The sequence below is a fragment of the Heteronotia binoei genome, chromosome 21, assembly GCF_032191835.1.
Source record: "Heteronotia binoei isolate CCM8104 ecotype False Entrance Well chromosome 21, APGP_CSIRO_Hbin_v1, whole genome shotgun sequence".
NCBI classification, from domain to species: Eukaryota; Metazoa; Chordata; class Lepidosauria; order Squamata; family Gekkonidae; genus Heteronotia; species Heteronotia binoei.
In genome coordinates this window covers 178,584,606-178,603,808 of record NC_083243.1, presented here as the reverse complement: position 1 = coordinate 178,603,808, position 19,203 = coordinate 178,584,606, and positions in this window count along the sequence as shown.

Below are 19,203 nucleotides of genomic sequence, written 5' to 3'. Positions count from 1 at the left end.
CTGGGGGGTGGGCAGGCTTTATTTATCATGCGGGACCAGAGGATAATTACTTTTCAGGCAATGAAGTGGCTGATACACTTCAAGAGCATCCTCAGCGGATACAGAGATGAGGGGAAAGCAGAGCTCAGGTTGTGTTTACATTCAGTTGAAACTGGGATATATGGGCAGGAAAGTAGAGTCAAGTTTGGGGGTTAGACAGTCAGGAGTGCCTGCTCAGGGTGACTGACACGTTAATCTCATAGTCCAGACTGTTCTCCCCAGGTGTGGGATCCAACAGCTGAATCTGTTAAACTTGCTGTCAATAAATTCAGCAGTGGTTGTAATGAATATTCTGAACTGGTCTCTAAAGATATTTAATCCTGAAACAGAACATACAGATCAAATGTCTCTATCTGCATTGAAAGAGCAGTCTCCCTTCTACAGTTAGAGCAGCCTGGGGTTTATGCTGAACTGGAGTTCAACCATACAAGGCTAAGGTAACTTGTAAGGTTGTTCTCACCATTCACAGGTGAACAGTTTTGTTAAAAAGGGAGACTTTCCAGAGGCTCAGAATGTTCTTCAGACAGTTGTAGTACGCTTCAAGTTGTAGTACGCTTTTTAAAAAAATAGGTGGTGTGTTTCTCCCTCCTCCCCACCCCCCCCGAACAAGTGAGTTGTCATACAGACAATCAAATATTGTTAGGGGAGAATGTGACCAAGGAGAAACAATGCTAAATCAGAGTGAAGATGATACTGTGTGAATATACAGGGCTTTTTCGCACTGACCTTTTTTTTTTTTTTTTAATAAATAAATATTTTTATGTTTTATTGACTTTAGTACAATTGGCCATTACAGGATATGGATGTTGAAATTACAAATAACCCTCGCCCCCCCCCAACCCTCCCCATCTTCTTTTAGTCTTTTCCCCTCAGCCAAGGGCACAGAGTCCTGATCTTCCACTGAATGTCCTTCCTTGCTTCTCCTGAGATCCACTCTAAATAAGGGTTCCATCTGGTCTCGATTTCCTTGACTTTATCTTCCCACGTGGAATCCTTGTTGATTGTTGCCACGATGTCAGACTGTATGTAATCAAACAAATAGCTGTGCCAGCTTTCTATTGACCATTTACTTTTATCTTTCCACCCCAAGGCGATGACCGCGTTTTCGCACTGACCTTACGCCGGAGCGACATCCCTCTTCACCGCGCTGCATCTGTGCGGATTTCGCACTAATTGCTCCGCAGAACCCGGAAGAGCCGCAAAGTCCCGCGGCTTTTGAGTTGCAAATGTAAACCGCCAAAAACCAGTTTACATTTGCGACGCAAAAGCCGCAGGACTTTGCGGCTCTTCCGGGTTCTGCGGAGCAATTAGTGCAAAATCCGCGCAGACGCTGCGCGGTGAAGAGGGACGTCGCTCCGGCGTAAGGTCAGTGCGAAAACGCCCACAGTGTCCTCACTCTGAATTAGTTTTGTCTATCCTCAGTGCTGTCATAACATAGTCAAATTTGATTGTCTATGTATTGATTTGCTTTTTCCTGAGGGAGAAACAGACACTGCAACTGATCAGAATTACAGAGATGCTCACTCTGCAACTCCAATACAGCCACTTAAATTTCATATACTTGGGAGAAAAGCCTAAACACACGGGGGCGGGTTTGGTTGTATATGAACAATTTTGCCATATCTTGAGCCTCCTTCCTCAAGAGACTTCCCAAAAGAAAAGGAATATTATAACTTTCTTAAGTCTGGCCAAAGATTTGAAGGGTGATTTTAGCTCCACCCTATCATTTTCTAATTGTAGTGTTAATATTCAGTGACTATAATCTATTACTCTAAATAGGGGCAGCATTGAACAAATAGACTGCGGCAGCACTTCAGCCAGGTAAACACCACATTAACAACACAGTACACACAGCACTGTTTGCTATCCATTACCTCTCCAACATCTCTCCGCACTGCTTTGAAATGTTGAGTTAGCAAAGCAGTTTGGGATTGGCCAACAGCACCTCCTGAGTCCACTTTTCCAAGTCCACCGCCATTTGTCTAATCAATGTAGCTGATACAAATCAACAAGAGGAAGAGTGGTTTGGCAGTCCATTCTTCTTCATAAACAGCAGAGCTTCTTGTGATCTGGATTCTTCCTGTTGTGCTGTCAGCTAGCCCCAGCAACCACTTCTCTAGAAAGCAGAAAGAGTATATAATACGCCCTTTGTACAAAGGGCTCTTTTTGTAGCAGGAGCTCCTCTGCATATTAGGCCACACATCCCTGATGTAGCCAATCCTCCAAGAGTTTAGAGGGCGCTTAGTACAGGGCCTACTGTAAGCTCCAGGAGGATTGGCTACATCGGGGGGGGGGGGGGATGCATATTATGCAGAGGAACTCCTGCTGCAAAAAGAGCCCTGCGATAAGAAGTCAAGGGGAAGATTGGCTGAAATATTTCAATTTTAGCCATGGAAGAGAAGAACTCCCATAACAAACCTCGTTAGGATTTCACTGGGAAAGCAGTTTTCTTCTTTCCATATTACCCATTACTAAACCTGTTCCTCATGACCGTTTAGAAGAAGAAGAAGATGATATTGGATTTATATCCCGCCCTCCACTCCGAAGAGTCTCAGAGCGGCTCACAATCTCCTTTACCTTCCTCCCCCACAACAGACACCCTGTGAGGTGGGTGGGGCTGGAGAGGGCTCTCACAGCAGCTGCCCTTTCAAGGACAACTCCTACCAGAACTATGGCTGACCCAAGGCCATGCTAGCAGGTGCAAGTGGAGGAGAGGGGAATCAAACCCGGCTCTCCCAGATAAGAGTCCGCACACTTCACCACTACACCAAACTGGTTCTCCAGAGGAATCCTAGAGGAAACATTTTTATGGGACTGAATCAAATTTCTTTCTGCCAGTACTTAATACTAAATATGTTAAATTTAAAAACCTAGAGCTCAGGGGTCACTTTGTAGAAAAATAGGTGGTGGAGCTCATCCAGGGATTGTTATACAGCTGCACCTACTATTCAATGGACAAGGTGGGGAAGAGGAGGGGAACCCTCAGAAAGATTCAGGAGCTGTGCTCCTGTGAGCTCCTGCTGAATCCGAGGCCTGTTAGAGCTTAAATATCATGTTGATTGCAACCACATTTTGAAAGATAGAAGTAAGCCAGTGCAATATATCTTCAAAACAATTAAGCTTCCATATAAACTACTTGCTATGTATTTCATTCACAAAGGCCATGGTGGGCCATAATCTAAAGCTAGAGAGTAATGTACCAGTACTATAATATTTATTCACATCTCTCTAAAGAACATAAAAAGAGCACTTCTGGATCAGATCAAAGATCATCTAGTCCAGCATCCTGTTTCACACAGTGGACCACCAGATGTCGCTGGGAAACCCGGGAATGAGAGGTAAAAAGCTGGGAATGAGAGGTAAAAAGATTTTCCTCAAAACTCTTCACAGAGTGCTCTAAAAACATACACATACAGAGGAGCCTAATACTGAATTATACCATTGGTTCATTTAGTTCAGCATCATCTGTGCTCACTAGTAAAAAATCTTCAGGATCTCAGACAAAGAAAAAAAAATTTCTAACACTTACCTCAGATTCTTTAACTGCATATAACAGGGATTAAATCTGCAATCATCTACATGCAAAATATGCGCCAAGGCCCACTGTAGCTGCCCCCACCAGGCCCATAGCCAGTATTTTTTTTCTGGAGGGGGTATTAGGGGATGCTAATTTAATGAATGAAACATAAACAAGAGGAGAGGGGGGGGTGTCTGGAAGATTTGGGAGGTGGCACCAGCCCAACAGCCCCCACCTAGTTATGACTTTGTCACACACACCCCCAATCCACTTATTTGCAAGTTGTCAATCACCTGTGCTTCCACCCGCTGGCATTGATGAGTATCTTTAGGGAAAGAGCCGAAGGCAGTGTAGGCAACTGTGAACATGGGCAGTGGAAGGCTTGTGAGTGGGGCAGAGGAAGGATTCACAGACAGGTAGGGGGTACACAGGTGTGTGGGAGAGAAGAGGACTTCAGGAATTCTCTACCCACCTCCCCTCCAAGTCTGGAGCCAGTCCTGCTTTCATGTACGTATCTGATGCTAGAGACAGGCAGCAAGGAAAGAGTTATGCCCTTCCTGTAATCTTTTGGTGGCATCTGGGCGATTACTAGTTTGGTTGCCAACTTCCAGATGGGGATTTGAGTTCCCCTAGAACTACGATTGATCTCCAGACTGCTGAGATCAGTTCCGCTGAAAGAAATGGCAGTTTCAAAGGTTGGACTCAAATGCATCACATCCCCACTGAGTTCCATCTCCTTCCCAGGAGAGCCAGTTTGGTGTAGTGGTTAAGTGTGCGGACTCTTATCTGGGAGAACCGGGTTTGATTCCCCACTCCTCCACTTGCACCTGCTGGAATGGCCTTGGGTCAGCCAGAGCTCTGGGAGAGGTTGTCCTTGAAAGGGCAGCTGCTGTGAGAGCCCTCTCAGCCCCACCCACCTCACAGGGTGTCTGTTGTGGGGGAGGAAGGTAAAGGAGATTGTGAGCCGCTCTGAGACTCTTCGGAGTGGAGGGCGGGCTATAAATCCAATATCTTCATCTACCTCACAGGGTGTCTGTTGTGGGGGAGGAAGGTAAAGGAGATTGTGAGCCGCTCTGAGACTCTTTGGAGTGGAGGGTGGGATATAAATCCAATATCTTCTTCTTCTTCTTCCCAAACTCTGCTTTTCCCGGGCACTGACCTCTAATCTCCAGGAATTTTTCAACTCAGAGTTGGCAACCCTACTTTAATGTCTCTCACAGAGAGGACCCAAAATTAGGCTGTGAGGACTTTGTGAGCTTTTTATAGAGAAAGTCTTGTCACTCCACCGCAACCTCCCAGCCAACATTGACACAGTAAGTGAACCGGAGGCCCCTTGGCCATCTTCGGATTCAGTGTTGGAGGAGGAGGAGGAGGAGATCGGATTTTCCCCATCCTTCACTTGGAGTCTCAGAATGGCTTACAATTTCTTTTCCTTCCCCACACCACAACAGACACCTTGTGAGGTACATGAGGCTGAGAAAGTTTTTGAGAGAACAGCTCTGAGAGGACTTTGACTGACCCAAGCTTACCCAGCATGTGGAGGAGAGGGAAATCAAACCTGGTTCTCTAGATTATAGTCCACCACTCTTAACCATGACACTAAATAGGCCTCTCAGCCGGCTCTCCAGGGCTGATGTTGACAGGATCTTGGGTACTGTTAGGTTGACCACATGCCTCTTAGACCTTTTTGATGTATTTTTTCGATGTACTGTGTCTTTAATGATATATCTATAATAGAATTGAGTGTGTGCTACTTGGATACATTGTATTTTTTGCCAAACTCTCAGTTCTTGACAGTGTGCCCTGGAGGCTGGCATCAGCTGTCAACAGCCTGGATGCCTCCTTAACAATTCAGGCCCAGTCACTAATGTTGCTTGACTGGCATTCCTCCAACTGTGCCAGATCAAACAACTAGCCCCCTACCTGTCTCACCCTGATTTAGCCACAACTGTTGGTCACCTCCAGAATGGACTACTGTAACTTGCTCTACATGAGCCTAGCCTTGAGATTGACCTGGAAACTCCAACTGGTAAAGAATGTGGCTGAAGCATTAAGACAAAGAAGCATTAAGACGAAGTCCTCAGAAGCATTAAGACAAAGTCCACTGATACAGCCTCTCTACACTGCATAACAGGTATTAATATCCAGCTTCAACCTGAACATATTTTTTGAATGGTTGGATTGATGAAATTTCTCCAAAGGTTGTACAAGAAACTGTTTCCATTCTCCTATATGCTGTGAAAAGTGTAATAGCCACATAGTGGAAAAACCAATCAAGCCCACACATGATATCAAACTATATGTTATGGCTAAGATCACTGACAGCCTCTCTGAAGTAGAATCTCATACTCCCACATTCAGTTTTGAAACTGTTTGGTTCCCTATACTGGAATATTTGACTGTACAGAATGAAATTCCAAAAGAACTAGACAAATTGTGGTTTTGGTACTCTTACGCCTACTGTATTTTGTATCATGCTTTGATGGATTTTTTTTATCTTATTGTTTATGCCCTTCGTTGTATTTTCTGATTTTTTTTCAATAAAGATACTTTTGTGGCGGGCGGGCAGGGGGGCGAGAACAGAGACAAAGTTAAACATACGTTCTCCAGTGATGTGACAAGATTATTACAACTCCATAACTACATTAAGGTAAAACTAAGAGAGGGAATGCCCCAGGAAAGCATGAAGGACAAGAACAGAAGTTTATGGAAATAGCAAATACACAATGAACCAAGTCTAGAACCTACTTCCACCCTCTCTTGAGGGCAAACACTCTTGCATATGCTGCCAATTCATCTCAATTACCAGTCATGAGCTGTACAACCTGCGGCTTTCCACCTGTTGCAATATGCCCCTCCTGGCTCTCAGAGAGCTCTAATAGAGCTAAGAACTGTGAGGTAATATCTGAGCTGAAGAATGGAAGCCGAAAGCATGTTGTGAAGATGACAACTGTCTGTCGTTATTCCTCCTTCAGTGCTGCTTTGGTTTCTACTTCTTGCTTCTCCTCTTCCAGTTCACACTTCTTACACTAACGGTAGTGACCATCCTGGCCTCCTCTGCTTGACTAATCTGCTTGACTATTCCATATAGGCTAGATTGCTACTCTTGACAGTAATCTTGTAATTTTGCTCCGGTTGAGAGTATTCGAGTTTGGACTGTGGTTTTGCCCAGCCTACTATGCTCATCTTCATCATGAACAGGGGTCGTTTTGTAGAAAAACAGGTGGTGGAGCTCATCCAGGGGTTGTTATGCAGCTGCGCCTACCATTCAATGGACAAGGTGGGGAGGAGGAGGGGGGACCATCAGAAATGTTCAGGAGCTGTGCTCCTGAGAGCTCCTGCTATGCAATTCCCCCCAGAAGCTGTGTTAAAGTTCAAATTGAAATCTCTTTATATATAAAAGGCAACCCGTGTTGCTGACGACTCATTTTTTTTAATGCATGTGCACTAGGGGTGGAGCCCACATCAGAAGGAGGGACAAAGGAGCATGACCCACCAATGCAGCAGGGCCAGCCCCGGCAGTGGGTCTCCTGGTGAAGGCTCTCACAAGAGCCTGGGGATTGGTAGGGCCTATGGAGCCACCACCCTCAAAGAGCAAATGTAGCACAACCCGGGAACAGAGTTAGGGAAGCCCAGCTGCCTCCACCATTATGATGCTACTAGACCTGAGCACCCGGCAGGTGGCTGATATTAGGGCCTTTGAGTAGGTTTAGGCCAGTGGGTGGGGAGGAGAAGGAAAGGGCGGGGAGGAAGTAGGGTTGCCAAGTTTAACTCAGAAAATATCTGGGGACTTCGGGGATGGAACCAGGAGACTTTCACGTTCCCTAAAATAAATAAATAAAATACAGCAATGCAGTTCCCCTGAATAGCCTTCATTCCCTCATCTCCCAGCAGCTGCATGTCTTCCCCCCCCTCCCACCTCTCTCTCTTTCTTACACACACACAAAGCAGCCAAAATAAACAATTTGCAATCCCACACTTTTGCGATCTTACTGCAGCCATTCGCTCATTGAGTTGTTGAATGTAATCGTCTATTTTACTATGCAAATAATTTCTGAAAGGAATGTAAAACAAACCTTCCATTTGTTGTGCTGGCTTCCCTTCCTTTCTAGCAGTTCACTGGAAGCAGCCATGTTGTTCTGCCAGCTCACCCCACCCTCATTCAGCCTGACTCCTACAGCTTTAAAGGCACACACACACCTTCTAAAAAGCAAGCATTTACAAGCTTCTTCTAGCCTTCTAAAGTGGAAAGGCACATCTTGGCTGTTGGGGCATGGCTTCCCCACCACCACCACAGGCCAGCTCATTGGGGATGGGAAGGAGCCTTCAAAACTGGGGGACCCCTGCTGGGACCTGAGGATTGGGAAGCCTAGGAGGAAGTTGAGCTGCCAGAGTGTGGGGGTGGTTCTGGAGCTCCTGCAGAGCCAGCTGTGGTAGCACTTTCATAAGAGCACTGAGGCAGCGCTGGCAGCAGAAGCAGCAGCCCCCAAGCACTGCAGGAGGAGTGGGGGTCTAGCAAAAAGAGAGGCAGGGGGCAGCAACACATGGAGTTCCTGGCCACTGGCACTGGCCATGGAGCCAGCAAAGTGGGGTGAGTGAGTGCCAAGGATTGCGGGAGGGGGAGACAGCAAGGGTGGTTGTGAGTGAATGCCAAGGGTGGGGAGTAGTGGAATGCTAAGTGGGGGGGAGGGAAGTTGAGAGGAAAGGAAGTTGAGATAAAAGATATAGAAGAAAGGGGGAAGTGGGGGTAGGTTATCAGAGAAGAGAGTAGATTGACAGAGAAAGAATGGGGGCAAAAGAGATGGGGGTAGATTGACAGATAAGGGAAAGAGAAGAAAGAGAGAGGGAAGATTCATAGAGGAAGAAGGAGGGAAGCAAAAAGGGGAAAGGGATTTACTCTCTCTGCAATTCTATATTTTCTTTACAAATAAAATCTATGATCAACAACTGATTTCTATACATGCCTTGCCTCCCTCTAGCCCTCCCTAGCCCTCCCCCCACAGCACTCACCCAGAGCCTCTTTCTAGAGCCTGTTGTATTTATTCGCACAACAGGCTTTATTCCTAGTGTTCCAATATTCTTCACATACATGGTTTGTGGGAGGGAAGGTAGAATGGTATAGCCTGATCTTCACAGATTCAGAAAGCTAAGCAGGATGGGTATTTGGGAGGCCGTCTCGATTCCTTCAGTACAGCTTCTGAACCCACCCAAGTTCTGGGGAGGAGGGAATTCCCCCTGACTCTAATCCGGGGACTTTTCTGCCCAGGGGCAGGAGCTCTGCTACAAGTTGAAAGAGAGATGGAGCAGAATCTGTGGCCTTTAAAGGCACTGCCTGCCTGGGGTGGGGAGAGCAGCCAGCCAGGCAGTGAGAAGGAAAGAGAAGTGAAGCCACAGAGGAGGAGGAGGGCGGCAGGGCAAAATGAGAGCTCACCTTTGCCTCCCCCCATGGTGGACCCTGATGGGAAAGCAGCACACCTCTTAAGGACATAAAGGGATGCCCCTGTTGGGGGCCCTGCAATTTTGAAAGGAGGCAGAGTCCCATCTGCCTCACCGCTGGATATGATCCTGTTGCTAAGGCAGTAGTAAATCTATCATTCGTTTGAATAGAAAATGGTTCCACCCATTTGAATGGAAGAGGGTTCCACCCATAGCTAACCACGTCCAAAACTTTCAGGAAATCCCACCGGCTCCACTCACAACTGGGAATTTCCTTTTGTATAAGACTGAAACCCATGAACTTGAAGAAAATGAAAAGGCGCCATCGTCAGCTGGTGCCTTTTCTCCCACCTTGACATTTGTCTGCACTTCTGCACAGGCCTGCAAGGGTCACATGGCCTATACTTGATGCAAACACTTCTCCCAACAGGTCTTGTTGCAGAGGAGATGAGGGCAATAGGGCATGTTTCATCTTTTGCTGCTCAGCCTTTACTGTTGTGTAGTAGTTATACAGTTGGAATGCTTCTGCCTCTGGTAAGGGAGGAGACAGACTCATGCTACAATTATTATTTTAAAAGCCCACCCCCACTTTCTTTTTAAATCCTTGCCATACGAATGCCAATCAGGCAGAAAAGATCTATCTCAGCAGAAAGGTGAGTGAACAGTATTGTGGGTGTATCCCAATTAGTCCCACAGCCTGTGATTAACAGGCCTGCAGGCTATTTTTATGTTTTTCTCTCCTGCCTCTCATATCCTGATTCGCTCCTTCCCTTGAAACCATTCAGCCTTGACATCTTGCTGGCCCAGAGACTATATAATACATGATTTTCTTCTCCACTACAAAGCTAGTCATCACATAATCAAGGCTGACAGCAGGTAAGCTTCTCTCACTCTGTCTCTAACTCACTTTCTAGAACACACACACACACCCCTTTCTGAATCCTGCTTCTAGCTGCCGGCCATAATAAACTCTTGATTGACAACGGCGTTAATGTATACTAGAATCACAAGCTAAAGGGGTTGATGAATACAAGAGATAAAGTAAAATTGTTTAAAGTATCCTCAAGGGTGAGAGTTTTGCTAAGTCTGGGGGGAAGGAGATGAAGAAGAATACTTTGACTGTATGGACTCTCTATTAATGAATCAAAACTATTGTGCACAGACACCATGTGTAGGCCGGACAGGTCCATCATTCTTTTGTATACCATATTTATATATTAAGTATTTGGGTGTGTCTTTAACAGAGAAAGTACACATAGAAGAGGGGTTCTGAAATGCTCCACATCCTACCACTTACCTCAGTCTGTTGCTCCATTCAGTTTTCCAGCTCCAGTACCAAAAACCTGATGGGAGGTAAGGCAGGTGAGGGAGGAATGGGCAGTTCTCTCTCCCTTGTGCTCCTTTAACTGTCACTGTATGACACACATACACATCCCTTCAAATTTTAAAAAGGTAGACATGTGCCAAGATACATGTGTCTGCCACCATCATAGGGAAGACACGGAGGAGTCAAAGGGTACTTGCCAAGAGCCTTTCCTCTCATTGAAGATATTGTAACCTAACAGCAAGTCAATAGGTTCCAGTCTACTCAACCTCGAGATCCCTGAGGTGGCAGGCCATTAAAATTCATTATATTGCCAAGGTTCAGCCCCAAAGGAGAGACTAAGGGCTCCAGACAGTACAATCCATCCCAACAAACCAACAAATGTTTGGCAATATAATCTGATCAGAATGAATGACTCTTGGTTCCCACTGGCCTTTCCATCTGACACTTAGCTGGGCAGCAGGGAGAAAAGGACAGTGGAAATAAGGGGTGATGTATGGCAAATGAATGCCACTATGTCACTTCCATATGACCTGGAAGTGACATCATCACACTGGGTGATGCTGTAGCACTAGTTAAGCACTGGTTAAACCAAAGAGTTTTGGGTGAATGCTAGAGTGTCATTGGTGATGTGATGACATCTCTTCTGGGTCTTGCCACCATGACATCATTCGTGAGCACCCTCCTCCAAGGACAGACGATCTCCCACCAGTTGCCAGCCTCAGATTGACAACCCTAACCCCAGTTGCAGGTGGGTTTTTTTTTCCTTAGATGAAAGGGACATGGCGTCCTGATTTCCTAATGCATCTAATTCTGACATTGAAACCCTTAAAATGACAAATGTCCGAGATCCAGCATCTAACCACTCCCTGCACATTCTTTTGTCAGTTCTGGCCCAGCCACTTAAGTACATTTGGAAATGGTGCGGGAGGAAGGAGATTAACGAGCCTGCTGCCAAAGCAACAACAGGGATCACCTTTAGGTGATCAATTATATACTACAAAGCTCAGGTTTGATGAGCTGCTGAACAGAGGCAAAAGCTGAAGCAAAGGATGGTGGAGAAAACATTGCCCAAACTTCCAAGGGAACATCGCAACATTTCACGTACACATTATGTTCTATTCCTTTTTTCTTTTCCTTTCTCACCCCTCTGGCTTTCACAACTCCCAGCAGACTAAGTAATCTGGTACGTTACTAGCAGTGATAAGGAAACAGAGTGTGATTTTTATCTTGACAGCCTTCTCTTTGAAATAATGAATTCTGCACAATCCTCGAGGACTTTGTGTTTCATTTGATCTTCTCAAATCTGTGAAGCTTCCCCCCCTCCGCCCCCCGCAATATAAAAAAAACCCACCCCAAATCTACAAAATGTGCACCATAGATAAAATCCTACCTTCAGGTCTGAGCAATTTAAGAGCAAATGCATCATTACTGAGATTTTAAAACCTGATTTTCCTCAGTAGTCTGAAACAAATGTTCCCAGTGACATTTTAACAAAGTGCATTTATCAGATGTAAAAAAAATAATAATAATTAAAAAGGTTTTCTTCAAAATGGCAAGCGATTTGTTTACTGCCTAGTCATTTTGTAATAACTAATCAGAGTGGAGCTATACATTGCACGTGTTTCTGTGATGATTTGGCATGAGGATTTCTTTTAACAGAATTAAAGAGGAACACTGGGCAGTGAGAGCATGGTAGCTATTTAACTCATCATGTTCTCATCAAAAATCACCCTTCACGCTGCTTTATGTGTGCTGGGGAAAATCTGTCCATATCCATAACTCTTGGTCACAAAGATTATAAACACATTTAAATCGTTGATTCATCATCTCAAAATCAGCAGTTTCAAAATCAAGCAGCACGGGCTTGGGCTTTGGGGGAAGAGGCATGAATGCGGCGCAGATGGCCCGATTTGGTTCAGGGCCACAGTACAAAGGAAAGGAGGAGAGCAAGTGTGGTGCAGTGATTAGAGCACTGAACTAGGATCTGGGGGATCTGAGTTCAAATCCCCATTCTACCTAAAAATCACTGGGAGACCTGTTATTCTCCCCCAGTCTAAGTTACCTCATAGAGTTTTTATGAGGTAAAATGAGGAGGGGAGAACCATGCATACCAGTTTGAATTCCTCAGAGGAAGGGCAGAATAGAAATGTTCCTGACAGAAGTCTTTTCCCACCACCACTGTCCTACCATGAAATGGCCCTGCAGAGCTGCTATTTACCACAGTGAGAGGAACTTACCACAATGTACAGGGCAAACAGTAATTCAAGAGAAGACAGTGGGCGTTTTCCCACAGAGCTTACTGCAGAGCGACGTCCCTCTTCACTGCGCAGCGTCTGCACGGATCTCCCATCAACTGCTCCACATAACCAGGAAGAGCCGCAGCTTTTGCGTCGCTAACGTAAACTTGTTTTTAGCAGTTTACATCTGCGATGCAAAAGGTCCGGCACTTCCTGGTTCTGCGGAGCAGTTGGTGAGAAATCCGCGCAGACGCTACGCGGTGAAGAGGGACGTTGCTCCGCGGTAAGCTCTGTAGGAAAACGCCCAGTGACAAGAAGGGCTAAACTCCTTCCAATGCAGTCCTGAGCTGAGTCAGGGAACTGGCACCATGGAACTCCCAGTGTGGCTTCCAGTCAGACCCTACTATTTCCCAGTCTAAAAGCAATAACATTCTCAGAATTCAAAATGTATGTATAAAATAAGTATAGAGAACTAGGCATCATGTCTAGCCAATCCAATATCAAGAAAATACAGTAGCTATCTTATAGTCCAGCCATGGGTGCTTGAGGTCACAGATGGCCACCTGCAGCACAAATGCAGACAGATGACACCAGAGACTACATACTTCATTTCTTGATCCTGCAGTGAGAGCGCAGACCTTGCACTGTATGCCCACAGACTTTTTTGAGCAAAATAAAATCTCACCCATCACAGGGAAGGAGAAACATTGTGGGAGATGGAATCCAACTCCCCATTGTCTTTCTTGAATAGTTGGTGAGCAGGATTTCAACTTTTAAAAAAAAAAATGGCTATGCATCTACGTATTCTACTGATGGAATGGGTTGGACAATAACACATGCAGCACATGTGTGTGTAAGAGTTCCCAGCCAGGCTGTGGAATATGGTTGCCAACCTCTAGGTTGGAATAACAGCAAAAAATGTGGAAAAATAACGAAAGAATCCTGGAAATGCTTAACAATTCAACAGCATATATTCAATGGAAATTCAGCACTGTTACAATACAATTCATTACACTTCTACAAAAGTTCATTCTATTCTACAAAAATTCATATAACACTAATGCAATGTGCAAAGACAGAATTAAAGTTCATAAAAAGACTCTCTGCTTGTGTGTGTCAATTTCTTGACTTTAAAACTCTCATAGACGTTAACCCGGGAAGAATAAAGTGCTAGTGCAGTCCGAATTTTGAATGCAGACGATTTAAGTTCTGGAAATTCTTTCTTCAATCCTGCAGATGTTAAATTGAAACTTTCATCAATTGTGAAATTGTTGTGACCATGCATACATCATGTGGTTTATCTATGCCCTCAATTTTAGATATAAAATCTCTGGTATCTTTGATATATGATGGGATCTGGAAAACAAAAGGTTTGAGATAAAAATCAACAAACTTTGCCAAAGGTTCTAGTACTGAATTGGATCCGGAGACTATAGGTCTCCCTGGAGGTGGCAGAATGTCCTCATGGATTTGGGGGAGGGTATAGATCACTGGAGTTCTGGGAGAACTATTAAACAAAAATTTTGCAATTTTGTCATTAATTATACTCAGTAATTCCGCCTCAGTCCTATTTTATCATTTAGGTTTATTGGTGATTTATTTTTCATTCTTAAGAACCAACTGGCAGTGCGATTGTTTAAAAAAACATTAGATAGAAGTTCTTTTCTTCATTATCACTCTTTTCATCCCTTGCACTTACGTAGAAGCCTTCCCTACAGCCATATGTTAAGAATTAAACAGAATTCAACAGCAGTGGGAGACTATAAGAGAAATAGAGGCGTTCTGGCTCAGGATTTTGTAAGACGGGGCTTTCCAACCACAGTTGTGGAAGAAGCCATCAGGAAAGCAGACTCTGTGTCTAGAACAGGTCTTTTTGAGAATCGGGAAGATAGGCAGTTGGAGCAATTAATGTGTGCCTTCGACTACACCCCCTTGTCAAATAAAATCAGATCTATCATTAATAAACACTGGCACCTGTTGAGTGATGTGCCAGAATGTGAACTTAAACCATACATAGGGCTTCGTAGAACCCACAGTTTAAGGAACTTAATTGTACATTCAGATTTTAAAAATGACAAAGATAATGAACAAGTTAGCCCAGATGCGGTGTTTGGAAATTTTTCTTGCGGCAGTTGCAAGGTTTGTCCTTTAGCGATTCAAACAAAAGAATTTGTACATCCTACCAGCGATATAAAAAATCAAATTAAAACACTTCAGTTCACTTCTGCAATGTTGTGTATGTGATCCAGTGTGGCTGTCCAAGAATTTACATTGGTAATACTACCAGACAAGTAAGGGTTCGGATCCTGGAACATCAATCCCGATTTCATTTTAAAAATTTGGAGGCTCCTCTCATAGAACATTTTATGTCCAAAAACCATACTGAAAAAGACATGAGGTTTTGTGTTTTGTATAGATATCAAAGAATGAATAAAACTAAAGATAAAATTCAAAAAAAAAATTTACTTACGGAAGAGGCTGTCCTTATCTTTAAAATGAATGCACTACAACCTTGGGGTTTAAATTCTGCTTTAGATTTATCTTGCTATCTATAAATTACAGTGTTTCAGAACAAAGACTCAGGATTTCCAGTTTTCTTTCTTTCTGTTTAGATGGTCATTTTAAAAAATTTTCATCAGCTGTTTCTAATTATGCTAATAAAGGTGAGAATGTGCGGGAGAACCTTTGAGAGTTTTCTCCAGAGCTAGTGCTGTAAGAAGCGTTTCGTTGGATAATGGTGAGCTAATATTAGCATTATAACTTAGCATTATAACTTATAATATTAGCATTATAACTAGTTTAGATACATTGTTTGTGTATGAAATGTTGTGTGTTTGATTGTTTGCAGGAATGTGGGAATAGTCTCTAAGACAAAGGAATCTGAAATAGTATTACAGGCAGCTTTACTGTTGACCCACTATTTTCAACAATTTCACAATTGATGAAAGTTTCAATTTAACATCTGCAAGATTGAAGAAAGACTTTCCAGAACTTAAATCATCTGCATTCAAAATTTGGACCGCACTAGCACTTTATTCTTCCCGCGGAGTTGGGTGAATGTCTATGAGAGCTTTAAAGTCAAGAAATTGACACACACAAGCAGAGAGTCTTTTTTATGAACTTTAATTCTGTCTTTGCACATTGCATTAGTGTTATATGAATTTTTGTAGAATAGAATGAACTTTTGTAGAAGTGTAATGAATTGTATTGTTAACAGTGCTGAATTTCCATTGAATATATATTGTTGAATTGTTAAGCATTTTCAGGATTCTTTCGTTATTTTTCCACATTTTTTGCTGTCATTTCATTCTTCATTGTGGAACTCTAGGCTTTATCAACCTCTAGGCTGGGCCTAGAGATTTCTTGGTATTATAACGGCTCTTCAGACAGTAGAGATCAGTCCCCTTGGAGAAAAGGCTTTGGAGGATTGATTCTATGGCATTGTACACTGATGAGATCTTTCCCCTCACCAAACCCTACCCTCTTCAGGTTCTGTTCCCAAAAACTCCAGGTATTTACCCACCACGAGCTGGCAACTCTACTGTGGAAGCCTACCCCATACATATATAGCTATGTTGCTGCACATTTTAAGGTGCCTGATACCGAATCACACCACTGCTCTATTAAAAGTAGTGCAGTCTACTCGGATAGATAGCTGCTGCTGCTGAAGGTCTCAGGAAGAGACCTTTCATCACACCACCTCCCTGATCCTTTTAGGCAGAGATACTGGAGGTTGAACCTCAGACATTCTGCATGCAAAGCAGGAGTTCTACCACAGAGCTATGGCCTCCTGGAGCATGTACTTTTGCCACAGGATGCACAGTGTGTGACAGGTCTTCTACACAAGTGGAAATGACTCTGTTGTTTGTTTTTTCTGCAGCCTGTTTCGCACTTCTCTTGATATTCTCCCCAAGTCTAAGTTACCTCATAGCGAGGTAAGTTTTCAGATAAATGTAATAGAGAAATACATGAGTTACCTTTCATTTGAAGCATCTGTGGGAGACCTCTGGTTTTTGCTTAATCTGTTTGCACTGCAGGAGGGATAAGAGACCATCTTTTCTCTGTACAATAGAGCAACAGCGCATTCTAGAGGTTGCTCTTGAGAGTCCAAAGACTTCTTGGAACTGCATTAGCCCAACCGAAAGCGAGAAGCAAAGACTGAGTTAGATCTTTTACTGAAATGGCAGAAGCGTCACAAGAACTCAGTCTCTCAAGGTTATTCTTCGGTATTCAAATATGTTAAAGACCTGACCTGGATAGCCCAGGTAAGCCTGATCTTGTCAGATCTTGGAAGGTAAGCAGGGTTGACTCTGGCAAGTACTTGAATGAGAGACCTCCTTGAAATATCTGCAGTCAGGAGGACAGGGGCAGGCTGTATTCAGCCACCTCCCTGAATATCCTCCAGGCCCCCAGTAGGGGTCAGTCACCAGAAATCACTGTGACTTGTGGGTGCAGTCACACATGCGGTCGCACACACACACACAATATTTTAAAAATACAACAAAAGTAATGTTAAAAGTGTATCTTACAAGTTCACCTGGGCTGCTGCAAGGTCAAAGCAATGTCTATGGATGATCACTTTACTATGGATAATTATTAGTATACAATGGGATAACAATGCAATAACGCTAATAGCTAAACCATATAAAATGTTACTCATTTTGCAATTCAGTCCCAACTTAAGATGTCTGTTTTTGGGGGAGGCAGTCCTTTCTTTTTAATTCCTGGAGACTAGCACACCTATTTAAAATGTTACCATGGGAATATCTTTGTGCAAGACATTCAGTGCTAATAACACTTAGCTAAGGATTGTTTTTATTCTTCCCTGATTTAGACCCTTTCCACATGCTCAGGTTACTCCTGGTTTTCTCAGAAGTCAACCCACAAACACTGGAATCAGTTGGGCAGGGTTCTCCCACACATCTGCCCTCCCTGAGCATTTTTTCAAGCTGTGGAGTCAGTTTATTTTCTTCTGCACATGGCTTAAATAATGAGAATTTTCAAAGAAGGGTGCTATCATCATCAGCGTTGTTATCGAAGGCATCAGAGAACCTCCCATTATTTTTAAAGCCCTAAAATATTATTGTAACACTGCAGAGTTGTAATGGTAGTTTAAGCAGGTTCTCTGAATTTCCAGCTTTCTTTTTAAAAAAAAATTCTTCTTTTGTGGAGATATTTTTATTTATTTTTCACATTTATATCCCGCCCTCCCCGCCGAAGCAGGCTCAGGGCGGCTAACAACAATTAAATATCAAACAATAAAACAGTGAGTAAAAATAAAATTGACAATCATTCACCAGTTAAACAGTTAAAACAATTTAAATTAGTTTAAAATAATTTTAAACAGTTTTTGGTGCAAAAGTTTGGTACCATACATTCAGAGATGTTGGGCATCTACTTATACTGTAGGTTGACTAAAGGCAAGTCGAAATAGAGCTGTTTTACAGGCCTTACGGAACTGGGCAAGGTCCCGTAAGGCCCTTACATCTTTTGGGAGTTGGTTCCACCAGTGGGGGGCAGCAATTGAGAAGGCTCTTTCTCTGGTAGCCTTCAGTCTCACCTCCCTCAACCCAGGGATTGACAGTAAATTCTGTGATCCAGATCTAAGTACTCTCTGGGGAACATGTGGGGAGAGATGGTCCCTCAGGTAGACAGGTCCTTGGCCATATAGGGCTTTAAAGGTGATAACCAGCACCTTGTAGCGAATCTGGAATACTATTGGCAGCCAGTGCAGTTGCCGCAACCCTGGCTGTATGTGCTCCCGTCTAGGGAGATCCAATAACAGCCTGGCTGCATTGTTCTGCACCAACTGCAGTTTCCGGATCCAAGACACGGGCAGCCCCATGTAGAGGGCATTGCAGTAGACCAGTCTCGAGGCGACCGTTGCATGGATCACAGTTGCTAAGTCGCTGCGCTCCAGGAAGGGGACAACTGTCATGCTCGCCTAACGTAGGAAAAGGCGGATTTCGCAGTGGCCACTATCTGGGCCTCCGTTGCCAATGTGGGCTCCAGTAGCACCCCCAAGCTTCTGACTTTAGGCGCTGATATCAGTGGCGCCCCATCAAAAGCTGGTAGGGGGGTTTCCCTTCCCGTACCACCGCGACTCAGACAAAGACCTCTGTCTTCATCAGATTCAGCTTCAGACGACTCAGCCTGAGCCACCCTGCCATGGCTTGCAGCACCAGGACTAGATTTTCTGGGGCAGAAGCCGGCCGGCCATCCATCAGCAGATAGAGCTGGGTGTCATCAGCGTACTGATGGCAGCCCAGCCCAAATCTCTGGACAATCTGGGCAAGGGGGCACATATAGATATTAAACAACATCGGGGAAAGAGCACCACCCCCTGAGGCACCCCACAATTAAGTGGATGTATCTGGGACAATTGTTCCCTGATCACCACCCTTTGTCCCCGACCCGGGAGAAAAGAGGAGAGCCATTGCTAAGCCAACCCCTGAATCCCTGCATCGGCAAGGCGGTGAACCAGCAGCTGGTGGTCGACTGTGTCAAATGCCGCCGACAGGTCCAACAACAACAGCACTGCCAACCCGCCTCAATCCAGATGTCACTGAAGATCATCTACCAGGGCGACCAGCACTGTCTCCGTCCCATGGCCTGGGCAGAAGCCAGACTGGTGTGGGTCTAGGATG